This window comes from Sarcophilus harrisii, chromosome 4 (assembly GCF_902635505.1).
Source record: "Sarcophilus harrisii chromosome 4, mSarHar1.11, whole genome shotgun sequence".
In the NCBI taxonomy this organism is placed as follows: Eukaryota; Metazoa; Chordata; class Mammalia; order Dasyuromorphia; family Dasyuridae; genus Sarcophilus; species Sarcophilus harrisii.
In genome coordinates this window covers 272,591,162-272,605,969 of record NC_045429.1, presented here as the reverse complement: position 1 = coordinate 272,605,969, position 14,808 = coordinate 272,591,162, and the positions used below count along the sequence as shown (strand labels likewise).

Genomic DNA, 14,808 nt, shown 5'->3' with positions numbered 1-14,808 from the left:
GGAGGGGATGTGGGAGGGCATATAGGATGTGGGAAAACTGGGACACTCAACACTTTCTTGGTGGAGTTGTGAACTTATCCAACCACTCTAGAAAGCAATTTGGAACTATGCCCAAAGAGCCATAAAACAATGGCTACTGCAAAGCCTATATCCCAAAGACATTCAAAAAAAGGGGGGAGAAAGGACCTATATATACACAAATACTTCTAGAAGTTCATTTTGTGATAGCTTAGATTTGTTATTAGAAATCAAAGGGATTCCCAGCAACTGGAGAATAACTAAATAAGCTGTATTACATAATTGTAATAAATATTATTGTGCTGTAACAAATAACAAGCAAGATGGTTTCAAAAAATGCTAAAAATATTTACATGAACTGACACAAAGTGAACAGAACCAAGAGAATGTTATACATTATAACTGCAATATTGTTCAAAGAAGAATTATAAATTATAAAAGCTGTTCTCAGCAATACCATGATTCAAGCCAATCCCAGAAAACTTATGATGAAGAATATTATCTCTCTCCAGAGAAAGAACTGATATTGATTGAATACAGACTGAAGTATGCCAATTTTCACTTTCTTCCTTTCCTTTTTTTTGAGTTTTGATTAATTTGGAAATGTTTTATACAATTGTACAGATAAAAAAAATATATCTGATTGCATGCTATCTCAGGGAGAGGGAGGAAAGAGAGTGAGGTATAGAATTTGGAACTTAAAACTTTAAATAAAAATGTTTTTTCTAATTATTTTAAAAGAGAAAAAAAATTCAGTGAGCAGCATTCAAACCGTCCATCAAGTTATCTTACACTCCCTTACACTCCCACTCTCATTCTCCCTACATGATATATCTGTATTCTTTTTAGATTCATTGTCCATCTACAATTGTACAACAGATAGAGTGATGGCTATGGACCTCAGACATTTAATGTTTATAAGAATGACTCAAGTTGGAACTGCAATTGCCTATGGTTTCATCTTCTTTCTTTGCTCTTTTGATATATCTTTAATAAAAGAATTGGGAGGGTAAGCATGAAACCACATAAAAATATTGTTGACTACTGCCTATAAAGAAGTAGTCAATATTAACTAGTTATTTCCTGTCTATAAAGATGTAGTCAATTTCATATTTTTGTGCTGTTTCATGATTACCATGATTAGGGCCTCCCAACTCTTTTATCTATCTATCTATCAATTTGTTTGTTTGTTAAGGGAAGAAGTCATGGTATAGAGCAGCAGTTCTCAAACTTCGGTCCAAGGATCTCAAGGAGTCACCCAGGACTTTTTCAGGGACTCTAAGAGGTCAAAACTATTTTCATAATAACTCTAAGATATTATTTGTCTATTAATGACAATGAAATATTCCCCTCTTTCTCAGCTACATATCTGTAGGAAGCTAGATTTTCTTCCTATTTATCAGTTCAGATATTATATGGAAGTGGATTCAATGCAGAAGCAGACAGAAGAATATAGTTATCTTTTATTGTCAGACATTAAAGAGATTTACAAAAATACATTAAATAATGCTACCTTTCTCACTATTCTGTTTTGTTTTAGAAAATAGTTACATTCATAAAAATATATTAATGTGATTAATTTATTATTATTTTAATTAATATTTGAAATTTTTGTCAATTTTCATTTCTAATATTGATAATCCACATAATCAAAAGCTCCTTGGGGTCTACAATAATTTTGAGGAATGTTAAAATGTTCTGAAACCAAAAAGTTTGAGAACCACTAATATAGAGAGATAAAGTATATGATTTGTCTTCTTGTTTTTAATCTTGAAACATAATTTCCAACATAGCTTTCACTGTTCTTCCTTGTACTGATCTTCACTCTCAATTCATTATATATCAGTGTAAGCATTTTAACGTGGTTTGGAGGATTTTTGCCAAGTTCCTTATAGAATTCCTCTACCTCCTCACCTTCTACAACAAATGTTGTCTGTTGCTATTTTCAGGGTAGTCTTCTGGCTCATGTTCATTATGAGCAATGCAAGGCAAATGACTGAATAGACCATGAAATGATGTATCTTGATGCCTTCAAGTAAATGATGAAACTAACTTGACCAATTTCTTTATTTTTTTTTTCTCCATGAAGAATCAGGTAGCCTCCATTTAGTTACAGTTTCTTATGCATCTTGCTCTCATCTATAGTGTAAAAGCGGAGGCAGATGAGGTCTAATTCTTTCAACAATATAATGACTCAATGGTCACACAATTGCCTGGGCCTCAGTTAATTCATTTGTTAAATGAAAGGGTTGATCTAAATGGCCTCTGAGATACCTTACAGCCCTAGATCTCTGATTCTCAGCTATATGATATTTTGCTGAGTTTTCTTCACCTATAAAATAGGAATATATACACTCCCCATAGTGGGGCTGTATTGAGTCAGGTATTCTGTAATCCTTAGAGAAATATGAAGGAATCATTAAAGAACCACTAAATTCACCTTTGCAATTGATCTCTACCATCATGGAGTTCAAAGAATTATAAGGCAAAATCCCTACCCTCAAAGAGCTTGCAATTTTCTTGGAAACATAACATGTAAACATGTAAAAAATAAATAAAAGTATTAAGTAATATCTATTAGGGGTAATGAGAGGGTACAGTAGATAAATCACTGGACCTGGAGTCAAAGGACCTGAGTTCAAATTTGATCTTAGACACATGTTAACTATCTATGTGATCCTGGTCAAGTCACTTCATCATGTTTGCCTCAGTTTTCACATCTGCAAAATGAACTAGAGAAAGAAATGGCAAACCACTCCAGTATCTCTGCCAAGAAAACTCCAAAAGAGGTCACAGAGAGGCAGGTAAGAACAACAAACTGAAAAATTTAACAACAACAATAATAAAAATATATTAGATGCCCAATTAATAATACCTACATTAAATCCTTTTGAAAAGTGAGGAGTGAGATTCCAGTAGACTAGAGAAGTAAGAGAAGGCTTCATGAAAGAAGAGGGCTTTAAACTGGGCTTTCATACCTCTAGTAGCCTTGAAACATAGTAGCCGGAAGAGTCAGACAAGAAGAAAAAAGTTGATGTGGGGACAGATATTAGCAAAAGCTCCAAGATGGAAATTAGTAACAATAACAACAATGATAATCTCATAGATCCAGAGCTGCAAGGGACTTCAGAAGCCACATAGTCCAATTTTTTCATTTTTACAAAAGAGGATACTGAAGTTCATAGGGGTAAAGTGATTGACCTAAGGTCCCACAGCTAGGAGCATCAGAATCCAATTGCAACCATATCTTCTGACTTTAGAGCCAATATTCTTTCCCTTATATCAGATACAACAAACCTTTATTATATTTTAAGGTGTGTGAAAGGTGCACACCTTATATATGTTATGTCATTTAGTCCTCAACAGAAATTAGTAGCATATATCTCACAGAAAATGTGAGATATACAGTTTTTTAAATTAAATTTTATTCAGAACTTAAGAAACAAAACAAGTATTTCCATAATAGAGTACAAAAGGAAAAATATGATTCTAATATGAAAATGCAAATCTATTACATACAACTTGCTATTCCCATTAAATATCTAATAAAATTATGTAACTTTCTCTTCCCCCCCCCCCGCTTTTTTTCCCTACTCCTGAACCTAGAGATGACTACCATTAGATACACACACACAACACATATACTCACACACACAAATCCATTCTATAAATACTTCTGTTTATCATTTCTTTCTCTGGATGCACATAATATATGGAATAGCAAGTTGTACATAATAAATATTGTGGATATTCCCATTTTACAGCTGAGGGAAATGAGGTTAAGATAAGTGAAATGATTACATAGGATTACATTGCTACTAAATGCCTGAAGTTCAGGTCTTCCAGTCCTATAATACCATGCTATCCACTAAAGAAAGCTCTTAACTATCTCTAAATGAAGTTTTGGAGACAAGAAATACACAAATCTTGCAGGAATAAAAGTTTCATAGTGGACAGTGAAATGAAAAGGTAAATTGAGGCTGTGTCTCAGGGGTCTCTGATTGCCAGGCAACGTAATTTAGAATCCCTAGTTCTTCTGGTTTGTCCAAGATGTTCCTGGGTAAAAAGAAGTTTCTCAGTAGTCAGAGAAGTAAGTCTGAGAGAAATGGGGGTGAGGTAGGGGCAGGGGTGCTCTGCTAAGCAGCCCTATCCTCTCGTGGCCTCTTTTCCCTGCCCAGCTGCCCAGGCCTCCCTGGGTCCCCAGGGTCATGACTACCCCATTACAGAGGTGAGATTTATCATGGGCAGGTGTGCTGTAGGACGGTATATTATCCAGGATTATGAACTGTAACAGGATAATCTCTCTAATGTAATTCAAGCTCTCGACATGGCTTATGGCTCCTTAATGTACCTCAGACTGAAGAATTACAAGAACATTCCCCCCCATCGCCTTGCCACCCTCTCCCCCCCTCCCCATCTTGTCAGGCCATAAATGATTTAGGCAATTGCCTGAAGCCAGATCTTGGCTTTTAGTCATAATTCAGCGCAGTTCAGTAAATACGGTGGGCAAGGAGTTTTCCCTATCTTCCTTCCTCTTTCTCAGTCATACTCCATCTTTTGCAGTGCAGTCCATTCCTCCAAAAGATGGGGTACATTAGATAATGATTTCTCCCATTTGTATCAGTTTTACAATTCCCCAAGTGCTTTTCATCCTCACAACAACCCAAGAGGAAGGCTGTGCAGAGTTCCCATTTTGCAGATGAAGAAACTGAAGAGAGAGGGGAAGTAAGGTTCCCAAAGTCATAAAAACTTATTGCTTAAAGGTGCAATGACAAAGGGGAAGGAAGGGGGCAAGGAATTTCCTTTTAGAAGAGCCATGTTTGGGAAGATACCTAATATACTTATTGGATGTGTGTCCTTAGGCAAGTTCTAAGCCTCAATTTCTCCATTTTTAAATATGGAAATATCAATGATCAACCGGCAAGCATTTATTAAGTGTCATCCACTGGGAATACAAAGACAATAAATGAAACAACCCATACACACAAGAATCTTATATTCTAACAGGGAAGAGGGAAAAAAAGACATATATAATATGTCCCAAAATTCTTAATTTTGGTTTAATTTTTGTATAATATATTTTAAACGAATTTGTATTATTTTTTCATTTGGAGATTTATATCTTTTTCTTTTATTTGGGGATCATTTTTTCCCACTCTGCCTCAGTTGAGCTTATAGGAACATATTAAAACTGTGATGCATTTCTTAGTGCACTTTAACCTGTAAAGAAAAAAAAAACAAACCCTAGAAATGAAATTTCTTTAAGGAGACCTGTTACAGCACACAATAAAATCCATACTTTCCTCCATACCCATGAATAAATGAATGGATAAATAGACACATAGACAAATTAACAAATAAATAAATGGATAAATAAATTAATGATTTTTAAAATGAAAATGGCCCTAAGAATTTATATATATATAAAAGAATATATATATATACGTATATATATAAATACAATAAATACAAAACAACAGAATGCACTTTACAAGGCTGTCAGAGGAAAGTTATAAACTGTAATGCATTATGTAAATCTGTTATTATTTTTGGCAGAACTTAGCCTAAAATCTGTTCTCCAATACCAATCAATCAACAAGCTCCTACTAAGTATTAATGATGCACCAGGCATTGGGCTAGGAATCCCATACTGTTCAGATTTCACAAGCATACAACAATGAGGTCAGTCTAATGGCTCTGTAGACCTTCAGTTTGGTAATCAGTCTAATATCTCTACTCTCCCACATTTTCCTTTGGAGACTCTCAAACACTGAGCTAGCTCTAGCAATGCTTGTGGCAATCTCATCATCATTGTGGACATTCCTGGAAAGTATACTGCCAAGGTAAGAGCATTTAAACTTTATTGACTGCACAATATTGACTGCAAACAAACAAACTAAAAATTATGCACTAACACCCCCTTCCACTTGTTTTGGCTTGTAACCCTTTTTGAGTTGAAGAATTTAGCATCAGGATGATAACTGACTTTGATTCTATGTCTATCTTCTCTAAAGGCATTTGACAACATGACTGATAACATGATACTAAAAAGCACGGGAGCAAACACACAGCTTTGTTTCGTTCCATTGGTGACAGGGAAAGCTCCAGGGCATTGTCCACTGTCCAGAATACCCTGGTAAGCATGTCATCATGTAACTGATGCAGTATATTAGTGAACTTCTTTGGGTAATCAAATGTTGACATAATTTTCCATAAGTCCTCACAACATACCAGGAAACTGAATCACTTTCCTTTGAATTGTCTTAGGAAGATTCTGAAGAATACCTGGCAGGTTAAGATACCAGATACTGAGGTCCTTTCTCAAACTAAATTGTCATACATTCCAATTCTCCTGCAGAGAACACAACTCTGTTGGGCTGGTCACATTGTTCAAATGCCAAATGTATGCTTACCAAAGAGATTATTTTATAGAGAACTCACATAGGGCAAGCATTCACAAGGTGGTCAGGAAACTGATACAAGGATACTCTCAAGGTCTCCCTTAAGAACTTTAGAACTGATTGTATGACTTGGGAGACACTGGCACAGACCAACCAGCATAGTGTGCCTTCATCAGAGAAGATACAGTGCTCTATGAGCAAAGCAGAATTGAATTAGCTCAGAAGAAACTTGAGATATGCAAAGCTAGAGAATTCACCCTAAGTCTTTATAAGGACTATTTGTGGCCAACCGGTGGCAGAGCATTCCAAGCTTGTATTGGTCTGATCAGCCATAGTTGGATACACTGTGATTTTACTCTAACATAGTGATGTCATTTTGGTTCTCTTCAAGAACAAAAGAAAAAACCAAGGAATCCAATAGCTAATCTAGGTTTCTTTCTATAATACCACAATGAGACTAGGAAATTTTATTCAGTAGAACCAGATTGGTCTCTTAGGGAGCCATCATTTAACTTTCTCCTTGCCCTGCCTCTACCTTTAACCTTCACATACCATTACCCAGAGATGTCTTTCCTGACACCAACCTTTCTTCAGAATAGATATCTCTCCTGCCTATAGGAATATCTAAGAAGAAATTGTGTTTCCTGGGTTAATGTGAAGTCATATAGAAGGAACATGGGATCTAGAGATGGAGGAACCTGAAAGCAATCTCATTTTACACAAGAGAAACAACCCCTAGGTCTAGAGAATAATTTAAAAAGTCAGAACTGCCTAAGATCACATAGGAAATCTGTTAGGTTCTAACAGATTTAAACCTATGTCCAGGAAATCTGTTAGGTTCTAACAGATTTAAACCTATATCCCCTGACACCAAACTAGTGCTCTTTCCAATGTACCACATTGCATGTGTGAGTTTTTCATTTCCATTAGTCCCGAAGAATACACCAGCCTCTTTCCAAAGACTCCTTAAGTGAGATGGGAGAATCTGTCCTACAGTTACTATAATCATGATATTTATAACTTTTCTTTTTTTATAAAATGGATACTTTGGGTAGGGTTTGCACTAGATAATCCCTGAGGCCCCTTTTAGCTCTGTGATTCTATGAATCTAACCCAGATAGTAAGAGTTGTATTTAAAATCTATCCTTAAATACTTGACCCTATTAAAATCCAATCTCTCTGGAGAAATCCTGCTAATTGCCCCCAAATTACAAGGAAAGAGTTTTTTGTGGCCTCTGGTAACTATGAAAACAGTCTAGGACACTTTGTAACTAAAGGAAGGATGAAAACAAAATTACCAGATGATATACCAGTAGATGGACAGGTTGGTAGCAAAGTCGATAGATGGACTTGGGAGTTAGGAAGATTCATGATTCTAAGTTCAAATCTAGTCCCAGACACTTACCAGTTGACTTTGGTGACCCTGGGCAAACTAACAGTATTTGCCTCAGTTCCTCATCTGTAAAAAGAACCAGAGAAGCTATTATATGTCAAAGGGAAAGCTTGAATCTAGGTGTGAACCTCAAGATCATCCCCCTAACCATCCTGTCATACTTTCCTCTTACAATACTTTATATTTTCTTCAATGGTGTGTATCCATGGGCAAGTCACTTTACCTTATTCTGCCTCCATTTCCTTAACCGAAAGATGGAGATAATGATAGCATCTACTTCACAGATTGTTCTGAGGGTCAAATGAGATAATAATTGTAAAACTGCCTGGCACATAATAGGTACTTAATAAATGTTTGTTCCTTCCCTCTCATTTGACCTTGAAAAGATAAATATTACTATCTTCATTTTACAGACAGGGAAACTGAGACTAAAGAGTTTATATGACTTGATCGTGGTTTGTTCATTATTGTTTAGTTATATCTGATTCTTTCAAAACCCCATATGGGTTTTGTGGGGCAAAGGTTTGCTATTTTCTTCTCCAGTAGATTAAACAAAAAATAAATAAATAAAGTGCCTAGGATCACACAGATAATATCTGTGGCTAGATTTGAATTCAGATCTTCTTAAATCCAGTTCCAGAGCTCTCTACACTGAGCCATCCACCTCCCAGCATGGTTACACAATTAGAATGTTTCAAAGGAAGGATTTACACACAGGTTTTTCTGCTTCAAGGTCCAGCACTTTATTCAGAAGGTATGATAATATTACCAAACTAGGATAAGTGATCCATTCAGTGATCAATCTTCTACATGATGCATTTGTAAATTCCTCTTCCCCTTCCCACTTATCATAGTTTATTTTCATAAGGGAATTTGGGAGACTGAAGTAAAGTCTTTGTTGTCAAATTTCCTGGGTGACTCTAAAGATAAGAGTTTCAAGGAAAGGAAAAAGAGAGGTAACATCTCCAGACGAATTTGGAGGTTGGTTAAAACTAATGGTACTATTTAGCTTTTACCATGTAGGTAGATAGCTATTTGCTTTACTTATCTTGACCAAGCTATAAAACATCTGTTTCCATTAGATAGACATGATATAGGGTAGGAAGAGTCAAGTGGGAAGACCTGACTTTTCAGAAGCCTGGTTATGATACTTAACTATTTGATCTCTGACAAGGGCATTCATTAAGGGGAAAATGGACAAAGGAAAAATTTTCTCCTCTTTCCTCTGCCTCCCATCCCATTCTTAGATCTTTACTACCAAGTGTACAAAGTCAAATCATAAAGAAACATTTACTAAGCAGGACCAGGAGATCATTATATACTTCAACAACAATACTATATGATGATCAATTCTGATGGACGTGGCCCTCTTCAACAATGAGATGAAACAAATCAGCTCCAATAGAACAGTAATGAATTGAACCAGTTACACCCAGAGAAAGAACTCTAGGAAATGAGTGTGAACCACTACATAGAATTCCCAATCCCTCTATTTTTGTCCTCCTGAATTTTTATTTCCTTCAGACTAATTGTACACTATTTCAAAGTCTGATTCTTTTTGTGCAGCAAAGTAACTTTATGGACACGTATACATATATTGTATTTAACACATACTTCAGCATATTTAACATGTATTGGTCTACCTGCCATCTGGGGGAAGGGTGGGGGCAAGGAGGGGAAAAGTTGGAACAGAAGGTTTTGCAAGGGTCAATGCTGTAAAATTACCCATGCATATATCTTGTAAATAAAAAACTATAATAAAAAAAGAAATATTTACTCCTTTCGCACCTAATACTAACTCTAAAAGTATTACTACTCTTACCATACCCACACAATACTTAGTGGCATTAACGAGCATATTCTGTAAAGACCCATGAACAAGAATAGGGATAGCATTTGATATCCAACTCAGACTCAGTCCTACTTGTCCCACAGAGAGTGGGACAATCTCCAGGCTAGGATAAAAGCCCAGAGAAGTGAAAAACTATCATCCTAGAAAAGATCAATACCACAATTACTTTTGAGAGAGCAAAAGGGGAAAATTGTTTTAAAAGGTAGGAATACAAAGGAAAGTAGATTGAGAAAAAAAGACAACCAGATACTAATGCATCTCTAGTAACAAAGATACAACTAGGCATTTATATATCCCTTACAGAGACACAGACACAACTCGATCCAAAAACAAATACTGCCAGACAAATATAACCAGACACTAACACATACAAACAGAAACAGTTAAAGAGACATAACCAAATATCAGCACATGCCTATAGTTATAGAAAGACACAAATAACAATACACCCCACACATACAACCAGACACTAACACCCACCTACAGATACTTCATTCAGTAATTTATCCCACAGTTGCTAAAATGATAGATCTTTCCTTTTCACAGTTACGATTCTATTTCCAATTTTTGAAGATACTAAATCTTCCCATATTATGTTTGGACTGTGGCCACAAGCCATTAAGACACCTGTTGAGATTTTTTTTTAATAATTTTACTAGTATAATGCCAGCTTCAATATCATCTTCCCACACATACTGTGGATACTATTACTGTATCTTTAAGAGGGAATAGAATCTTGGGAGAAAGATAGCTTAATTGTTATCTTGAGAATTAACTGTCATGACTAGAAAGAAACTGAGAGTTAGAAAGAGAAAGAACTAAAACAACTTCTTTCCTGAGAGACTGACAGAAGGGAGTTAACTGTCATTTTCGAGAAAGACTTGAAGCAGCATTTCCTGAGAACTGAATATGCTGTGGAGAAGCCATACTAACTAGAATTCTTGGGAGATTTTTGACTGCCATTCTGAGAGAATAAAACGGTGGTGGGACTATATTTCCAACAGTTGAGGAGAAGTAAGCAGTAGACGTTTAGAAGTGTATCGAGATATGATACATAATTACTTATGTCTGTTTTATTTTTTGTTACTGTTAATAAGTTGTCTATCTGGTAACAAAGATAATCATTAAGTTTATGAGTCTAAGTGGTTTAAGAAAAAAGATTACTAAAAGTTTATGGAAAAGAGAGCTTTTCAGTTTATTTAATAAACTGAGAAGGAAGTTAATTCTATATTTATTAATTTGTGAGGTGATATCAGAACATATAATTTGGCTTTCTTAGAACCTGGATAAGAAGGTTGTCAAGTATCAGATTGAGGGGATGGAGGTTTGATGTAGTTGTCAACTAATAGGATATCCATACTTCACATAGCCTACATGTAGAGTCATCAGTTTCAAAATTCTGCTACTAAAACAACCAAGGAGAAAAGTTGAAATCACCTAGAATTGAGTATTAGAATACTCTCTCTTTTCCTAATATAACTAGTCAGAGGCAGGATCAGCTTATGGGTTTAACTTGGCTCCTACTCCATTCCATTCCTGCTTCCATCTATTAGTATTATCTATTCTCCTTATAGAAAGAAACAGCAAACCACTTCAATATCTTTGCCCAAATGGGTCATGAAGAGTCATATATGATTGAAAATGACTAAACAACTCTCCTTATATGCCAGCTCTAGTTCTCCCAGTAAAAAGGGTTGCAGCTAGTGATTTCCCCTAGCATAGAACCAGAATGATGCAATGTTAGAGTTAAAACAGCATCTCAGAAACCATTTAATCCAACACTCATTTTATGCTCCAATAAATGTATGCTCTTTATAATGTCTCAGTGATGACAGTTAACTCCCTCAACAATGCAGATCACCACCCATCCTTGTCTTGTTCTTTATACATTGCAGTGATACCAATGGGACATGACATCTTACTAGCTTTTACTATGTGATTGGCCCAAATTTTTCTCCTAGTCATCCGTTTCAGTGACAACATTTCTCACAATGTTTCTCTTGTCTAATTTCTTAGTTGTAATGTTTTGCACTTAAAATATCCAACAAACATCCATTGACTGATCTTTGAGTGATCCTCAAATTCAATTCTTTAGGAACTAGAGCATTCCATAAGAGCCTCCCTCACATTACAGATGAAGAAACTCAGTCCTAGAAAGAAAAGTATTTCAGCCAAGATCACAAAGCTAATTGGTTATAGTCAGGGTTTAAAAATAGGTCTTCAGTTTCCAAGTGTAGTATTCTTTCCACTACAACACACTTCCTTAACCCAGGTTTTTCTCACTTGCCTTCAAAATTGGCACCCCTCATTGAGAGATGGCATTATATAGTGGAAAAAGTAATTTAATTTGGAGTCAAAAGACCTGGATTTGCATCACAGTTGTGCTGCATCTGAACTTAGGTATGTGAATTTAGGTGAGTTGTATAAACTTTCCGAACTTATGTCTTCTCATCTCTAAAATAAGGAACCCTAGTCAATCTTTAAGCCGTTTATCTTTCAATTCAAGGCACTTTGTTGTTTGTCATTATTGTATGTCATTTCAGTCATGTCTGAGTCTGTGATCCTTTGGGTTTTTCTTGGCAAAGATACTGGAGTAGCTTGCCATTTCCTTCTCCAGTTCATTTTACAGATAATTTGAACTCAAGGAGATGAGTCTTTCTGACCCTAGAGCTGGCATTCTACATTGTATTACCTAGCTGACCACAGATTACTTTAGGTAGGAAGTATTTAGCTAATGAGGGCAGTTAGGTGGCACACTGGATAGAGTATCAGCCCTGGAGTCAGAAGGATTTGAGTTCAAATTCAGTTTCAGACATTTACTAGCCATGTGAATCTAGACAAGTCACTTAACCCTGTTGCCTCAGTTGCTTAATCTGTAAAATTCGATGGAGAAGGAAATGGCAAACCATTCCAGTAACTTTGCTTACTGGGGTCATTTCTATATCTATATCTATATTATGGCATAATGAATACTAGTCTCTTCCAGTTCATCATGAGTTTATAATAATAATAGCTGATCCTACATAGCATTCAAGCCTTCAAAATACTTTACATATATTATCTCATTTACCCTGTGAGATTTGTGCTATTAGATTCACACAATCTGAGAGTTGGAAGGGAGCCAGGATTAGTTAATCCAAGCCACACACAGATGGAATCCATCTATAACCTATGCAAGTCATCATTCAGTCTCTGGTGGAAAATTTTCAAGTTGGGGAAGGAACCACTTCTAGATGTCCTTCATTTCACTTTTGGACTCCTAAATTATGACGAGTTTTTCCTGATATCAAATTTAAATTGGCCTCTTTGAAACTTCTATCCATATTTCCTGGTTCTGCTCCCTGGGACAAAACAAAGCAAGTCTCCTTCCTTCTTCCTTTGACAATCCTTTAAATATGTGAAGCCAGCTATCATTCCCATCCTTGTTCCTTGACTTTGAATTTTCTCCAATCCCAAAGTTCTCAGTCCCTTCAGTGGATCTTCATATTTCCTAGACTCAAGCACTTTCATTGCCCTAATTATCTTCCTCCAGATGTTCTCCATTTTAACAGTCCTTTTCAAGTTATGATGACTAAAACTAAACACAATGCTCTAGGATGAACTCTAATGAAGACAATATATAGCAAGTAGGTATTACTTGCTCTCTGTCCTGAAAGCTGTACCCCTCTAAATGCAAGATTTTTAACTACCACATCTCATTGCTAATTCATATTGAGTTTATAGTCTACCAAAATCCCCAGAACTTTTTCAGAAAATTGCTATGTAACCATGCCTTTCTTCCATATTATGCTTGTTAAATTGATTTTTAAATACTCAATTATAAGATTTTACATTTATCCTTACTGAATATTTCATCTTATGAGATTGAGTTCAGTTCTCTAGCCTATCAAGATCTCCTGACCATGTTACCCACTGGAAAAGAAATGATAATTTTAAAGATACAGCCTTTTTTAGTTACCCAATCAACAGAAAAGATGGCTCCCACCCACAGAGGAATGCATTGTCTTCTCCCAAAATTAGTTCCCTGACATTTTACACTAGGGTGCCTCCATGCTAGATGATTTGGGCATGTACAAAGCCTATTACACTCTCAAGAAAAGAAATAAAGTTAGTGTGGAATAATCTGGCCTTGATAAAGTTCCATGTTGATAATTTAACATCACTGCTTCCCTTTCCCATTCACCAACCAACTCATTAATGACCCATCCTAGGATCTTCCAAAGAACTGAAGACAAACTCATTGGCTTGCAGCTTGGAGATTTTGTTTTTACATTTTTGAAAATTTAAACATTTGTCCTCCAATTTTGAGTAACCTTTCTATTTTCCATAATCTTTCAAATATCATAGACTAGAGCTCAACAATCATATCTTCTTGTTCTTTTAGGACCGGAAAATGTAGTTTTTATCATTCCCTCATTCCCATTTTTACAGATAAGAAAAGTAAGGCTTAAATGACTTACCCACAATCCATCCTCTAGTTAGTAGGTATTAGGATTTAATATTTAGATAGTAAGTAATCCAAGTTAAGATTTCAAACCCAAATCTTTTTGATTCCAAGCTCAGTACTTTATCCACTCTATATATACTCTTTAATACTAAAAGGAAAAGAATGAATCCTTACCAACTCCCCTTTTCACTTCTCTATTCCATATAGTCTTCTCATCCTGGAAAGTTCTCCTCCAAGTGGAGAGTTCCTCCTAGAACTGTGATATTAAGGAAGTAACCAACCAGTTATGCTTACTCTTTCATTACTTTCTTAGTTCTGCTCATGATTCTCCCATGACTCTCACACCACTCCTATGCAATATGAGTTCATTTTCCTTGCATTTGTATCCCCAGGGAGTAGCATAGTTTCTGGCATATTGTAAGTACTTAATAATTATCTGTTGGCTTGACTTTACCCAACGTAGTTTTTCATATTATTACTAAATAATGAGATCAGCTAGAGAGTTGGAGGAGGGGGTGTGATTGACAGAGTTGACCTCCTTTTCCCCAATCTGATCATCTTCAATTTATAGCCAGATTGTCCTAGATTGTCCATGGAGCCAGAAGGGACATCTATTTCAGGTCCCTCATTTTGCACATCAGGAAACTATAATCACTTAACTGAACAGGTTGAGAGTCTTGCCCAAGATCACACAGGT

The 14,808-nt window shown here is 35.9% G+C and overlaps 1 long non-coding RNA gene across 2 annotated transcripts in view; it reads right to left on the bottom strand.

Annotated features, from left to right (window-relative positions):
* Positions 1-14,808, bottom strand: part of LOC116423197 — a 90,007-nt gene that overhangs the window by 63,358 nt on the left and 11,841 nt on the right. The window contains exons 2-3 of one of the 2 annotated variants that reach the window (XR_004233698.1): positions 14,286-14,367; positions 1,664-2,157 (exon numbers count right to left, since the gene is read on the bottom strand). This is a non-coding gene — a long non-coding RNA (uncharacterized LOC116423197). Of the gene's footprint in view, positions 1-1,663; positions 2,158-14,285; positions 14,368-14,808 lie in introns of those variants that run through there. The other variant, XR_004233697.1, reaches the window with a different exon arrangement.